Raw genomic sequence first — 6,213 nt, forward strand, 5'->3', positions numbered from 1 at the left:
CCAAGCCAGGAGCAACTTCTGAGCACATATCCAGGAGTAACCCCTGAGCATCACCGGGTGTGGCCCAAAAACCAAAAAAAGATTATTAAAAGCCTTTTGGGCAGGACAACACAGAAATATCAACAAAAAAACTTTAAGATGACCATTGAAAGATAAATAATCAATTTGCAGGAGACAGTAAATGAGATACACATGAACTTCTTCTATTCTTGAGAGGGTCTTCATCAGACTTGAACAAAACTGATATACAGAATAGACATATAGAGGAAAATAAAGATCATCTTGTTTCAACAGACTCAAAAGCTGTAAAACAAGCTAGGCATTTGGGACATTGGCGATGGGAATGTTGCACTGGTGAAGGGGGGTGTCCTTTACATGACTGAACTCCAACAATAATCATATTTGTAACCAAGATGTTTAAATAAAGATATTAATGAAAAATCAGTGACCAAAAAAAAAAAACCAACAAGCTAGGCAGAGACACAAGCAGTTTAATAAGCCAATTATTGCTACACTTTTCCAAGGCCAGCTTAAATCTACAATTTAATGCCTCATCTGTTGCCAAGAATCTCAGACATCAGAGATCTTTACTCATTTATCTTTGCCTTTGACATCTACAGATAAATGCAGGTTTCAAGATTGACTTAAAGTGTTTTTTAAAGAAGAACTCAAGGACAATAATAGGTTTTATTGCAGTCACTACAACGCACAGCAGGATTCCTTAAAAGGACAGAAATTTGGAAACTACCACCTATACTCTTAAAACATTTGAAATGCTTCTTCTAAGATGGCAAGAAAATTAAAAAAACTACAGACCTATGTGGACTTTCCTTTAGAAAACCTTTTTCAAAGTATACTACGGATTCTAAGAATAACCAAGAAGAATACAAATTGTTCTCTGTTTTGAACCATTATGTTGAAATGGAAAATGGAAAAGGGTCATTGCACAACCTATTGTAAAAATACGGCAACAAAACATTGGTTTAAATTTAATGATTAAGCAATTTTGGGTTTTTCGTTTTTGTGTTTGTGATTTTTGTTTTTGGGGGGGCCACATCGTTTGACAGTCAGGGGTTCTTCATAGCTATGCTCTCATAAATCGCTCATGTCTTGGGGGGAACATATGGGATGCTGGGGGATTAATCCATGGTCCATCCTAGGCTAGCGTTTGAAAGGCAGATGACTTACCTCTAGCGCCACCGCTCCAGCCCCAATCAAGCAATTTCAGAAATAGTTAACTCATCTGTAAAATCTTCAGTGGCCTCTATTCTTTTTAATATTTCAAAGAAATATGCTGCTATGAATATAGTTGTTTAAATTAGCAAATGTTTAACTGAATGCTCCTTGGAGATGCCTTTAATATCATTCTAACCTTTTACCAACAGAAAAAACAGCTGCAAGATGCGGACTCCCAATATAGTGCTCATTATTAGAATGTTTCAGTGTCTTAATTTCAATTCTATTATGTTTATAATAATCTATAATGCTTCTTTCAATGGTGATCCATGTAGATATATTTTGATTACCCTAGTTTCACATTACAGCAATGTTTTCATATCACTCCTAATACTCATTGTAATGTCTTAAATATTTTAAATCATTCATTTTCCATTAGATTTTACCTTTCTATATCTTCTAATGTATTCCACAGAGATCCTTGGATAAGGCATCTGAATGCCATAGACTCTTTTTACAGTGCTCATCATCATGTTACTTAGTATTCTAGTCTTAAATATTATGATTGTTTTAAGAATATTCTCTGTGTGTTCTAAACCATGGAGCCATTTTGTTTATAGAAAAATTCCCCTCCATCAGTGTCTATTACTCCAAGGAACTTTATATTTTGAAGTTATTTGACCCATTCAACCAGGGTCGATTTTTCTATGGATCAATCCTTTTGTCCGTCTCTGTGTGAGAATGTGTGGTAGCCACCTCTATGTTTAATGTTCATCCGCATTATGTATATTTACATTGTATTTATCCCTTCCTTCTTGTATATGGCCCTTTCTTTCTCCTGTGAAAAAGGTGATACCATCACTGCTGCAGCAGTTGCACTGGTGCTATGGTACTGCTCCAGGATAAATTTTTAGGATTTATATAAATCAGCTCAGCCAGACTTGCTGCCGACAGCCCACTGCATGGAAAACAGGACTTGGGCAGCACCATTGGCAGGTGAACTGCTCACGGCCCTCTTCAGTGGCTCATACTACATGAAGGTCTTCTGCTCAATGTCATGAATCTGGCTGCTGCCACTGTCAGAGTTACTAGAGTCATTGAACTGTGAGTCATCCTCAAAGAAGAAGGCAAGCACACTGCGATTGCTAATGTGTTTCTACCATTTTATTTCATCATAAACTATTTCTCACAACTGGTTTTGGCTCTTGAGAGATCCTCGGATCTAGGACATTTTCTGATCTGTGAACGTTGCAATCTGTTTTTTCAGACTCCATAAAACTGTGTTGCAAATTGAATTTGGGAATTTATCTACTCTTCTAAGACTATCTCAAACTATTTATAGGATATGTATACCATCATCTCTTTAACATGTATATGCTCTATATTGTATTACGCTTTCCCCCTTCTTATTTAGATCTGCTAGTAGAAATTCTTAGAAAACAGAGATAGTACCTTTGAAATCTTTGTGATTTTTGATAGACACAGAATAAGAATTGTTGGTTTATTATCTTCCCCTTAGGCCACAATAGTATCCTATGGCACCATTCCTTTTGCATGGGCACATTAAAATCAGAAAATATTAGAAATTAAGAGGAGTTACTATCTATCAGAGATGAGGACTCAATAATTACTTGCTACAGGGGATAATCCATCCTGAACATTTGCCTTGATAATTAAACTTAGACATCAGCCTTTTACCCCTGAACCAGCGTGGTTCTTCAGGAATAAACCATCTACCAGTACAGGTCCTGGATGTGCACCAACTGGCCACAGACTGGTTTTTCCTCTTATATCTAGAATAGTTCTGGAGATCAAAGTCTCTCCCAACCCTGAAGAGGTATGGGACAGACCCAGTCCTAACAGGACACTCCTACAGAGGATGGGAGGCCCAAGGCCACCTTCCAGTTCATCACTTTGGTTTGACCTTTGCACCTTTACTTTGGACAAGCTTACATGATGCTGACATTACAGGGAGACCATATAGGTAGGTTGTCCTACTAGGAAAACTGAAGATCATCTAGGAAGAATGGAACTATCTTGGCACTTACTTGCCCCAGGATGGGCTAATCTACAGCAAAAACTGTGTTTGAGGAGAAACTTTTCTGAGACCTTAAAGAAAGACTAAGGGGTTAGACAAATATCAAATTAGTGTGCCTGGAGTCTGTAGATGGTCCTAAGGCAGGATGCTTTGTGGGTAGGGATACCCTGTTTTTAGGCCAAAAGTTTTTCTTTATATTTCACAAATTTTGCTATGCCATGCAAAATATTACCAACCTCTATCTTTAGAGGCATCTGCCCTAAACTTAGAATCATGCGATAAAGGTGAATTATTTTGTTTTTCTATAGTCAATTAGGGGAGATGTTGGATTACTGGTCCTACACAAATCAATATAGTACTCCACCCTAGGGTGTGATCTGGTGATGGGATTATTGAATTATTCCCTACTTGGTATTCCTCTCCGACTGTGGGGTGTGGTCTGGTTTTTATCAATACATGCAGAGATATGAGGAAGGCAGGCACTCATTCTTCGGTCTTCTACTAAGCTACTTTCCTTCTTAGGAGCAGAAGGGCTTGTGTGGTTGGATTCCTTACTTGAGTACTGAATTTCCTGACCTTGGACCTTTTCACTGTGTTATTTCCTGCATCAATGTTTTCTTCCAGACCTGCATCTCACCAGATCCTCATTTTGGAGCCTGGAGATCTGCTTGTAGGTTGGGACATCTTGAGCTATGCCCAGGAAGCTTAGGGAATGATTCTCAGCTAGATAAGCAGGATGACTCAAAGACAGGTGCTGCTTAGGTCCTGTGGCATCAGAAACCAACAGGGTGACCAGAGAACTGCTGAGGAATCCAGGGATATTTCTAGTGAAATTCAGGATACCAGAGTATGTCTAGTACTGACTGGTTTAACAAATACGCCTTTCTCCTGTTGTCACTCAGGAATGACTCCAGCCAAATGGGAGGGTTTTCTATAAAGGGTTTAATAGGACAAAACAGGTCGGAAGGGGGCCAGGGTCTTACAGCAATGCCATTCAGAAAGTGCAATACTCTTCCAATTGATAACTCTCCACTAACAGCTCTCCCAGCAAGAGTTCTTATCTGCCCAGGGCAACTTCCCAATTTGATACAGGAGTTTCTAATTGAGAGAATATTTTACTCTTTAACCGAGAGACACTTCTTTTTTGGGATCAATCTCCAAGAGTGGGGGTCCTGGTTCCTGGAATGCAGGGCCTTCACCTCAACTATCTCCTGAACATCATACTATTTTCATGTACCCAACCCCTACATTATGTCCTGGTATCCCAACCACTATACTATATCCTGGAACTCCACATTTGTTTTTTTTTTTTTTTTTTTTTACCACTTTACTATCTCTGTTCCCTTCCATACACAAGTACTTTGTCTGAGAATGTTTAAGGCAAATTCCAGAAGACCTATGGCTCACCCACAGTTAGATCACCAATATATATCACCAATTATTTTGATAAATACAGACCATTATTAAAAATGGATTAGGTGGATTAGCATGTATCCAGTGTTTGCCTTGCATGGTTCCTTCAAGCACCACCAGTTATCGAGTTCAGAGCCAGGAGTAACCCCTGAGCATCGCTTGGTGTGGAATAAATCTCCCCAAAAAAAACCTGGATGGTAAGGATGTAGTCATTTATTGTATTCTATTTTTATATGTTGAAAGTTCAAAAAAAGTTTAAATATAAATATAACAAGATAATATTCATACATTTATAACTTATATATAATTCTATACTTAAGAATACATATATGTAATAAAACATATATTTGTTTGGAGAGTCACACCCAGTGATTTTCTGGCACTATTTGTGGCACTGTATAACACAAATATCCCTGGCAATGCTAAGGAGACAATATGTAGTGCCAGAGATTTGAATCAGAGTTGGTAGGATAGGGGCCCGGAGAGATAGCACAGCGGCATTTATCTTGCAAGCAGCCGATCCAGGACCAAAGGTGGTTGGTTCGAATCCCGGTGTCCCATATGGTCCCCCGTGCCTGCCAGGAGCTATTTCTGAGCAGACAGCCAGGAGTAACCCCTGAGTAACACCAGGTGTGGCCCAAAAACAAAAACAAAAACAGAGTTGGTAGGATAGAAGGCAGAGCTTTTAGCACCAGCATTGTCTTTCAAATATATTTTTCTATTATAAAATTTGTCATGAATTTTACTTTTTTAAATATCTTTATTTAAACACCATGATTCCAAACATGACTGCAGGTGGGCTTCAGTCACAAAAAGAACAGCCCCCTTCACCAGTGCAACATTCCCACCACCAATGTAGCCCAATTCAGTTAGAGAAATATGAGCTGAAGAAACAGAAATGTTCAAAGAACAAAAACAGAGAAAACACCTCTCAGACTAAGATATCAGCCAAACTCCAGACTGGAGAAAGAGTCTCTCATGCCTTTCTAAAGCTGGATTTTTGGTAAAAAAAAAAAAAAAAATTCACAACAGCCTTAGCCTGCTTATGTTTATTTCCAATAGACCATACCCAACAGAGTCCTGAGACCACTTGGACAGGGTGATCAGGAGTGCCCCTCACTATTATTCTCTGAGGTGCAAAATTGGAGAGTAATTCAGGCTTCTACCATTCACTGCCTGTGCCCTATTGTATAAACCACACATACCCCTGACCCTGGCTTAGATTTTATGAAATTTCTGGATCTGTTACTTGAGTTTTTAACATTATGTTTTGAAACAATGGCAAGTTGTTCCCCAAAACTTGAGTGATTTCTCATTTCTTTAACTATTTTGGCTTTACTTTATTGTGACTAATATTATACATTAGAGACACTTAGGAACTTGGCTTTGTTCCCTAAGGTCCTGGTACTCTGGGCCTCTTGATCCTTTTTTCAATGTACTTTCCTCTGACAGTCTCTCCCTGTAATTTCAAGTTCATAAATTCTCCCACCTACATCTAGTTCATCTACATTCTGTTCATCTAGGGAAAAAGTCACTACTGGTACCTCATATTTCTAATTTTCGAAGAGCCACTTGGTTTGTTTTTG

Source organism: Suncus etruscus, chromosome 20, assembly GCF_024139225.1.
Source record: "Suncus etruscus isolate mSunEtr1 chromosome 20, mSunEtr1.pri.cur, whole genome shotgun sequence".
NCBI lineage: Eukaryota > Metazoa > Chordata > Mammalia > Eulipotyphla > Soricidae > Suncus > Suncus etruscus.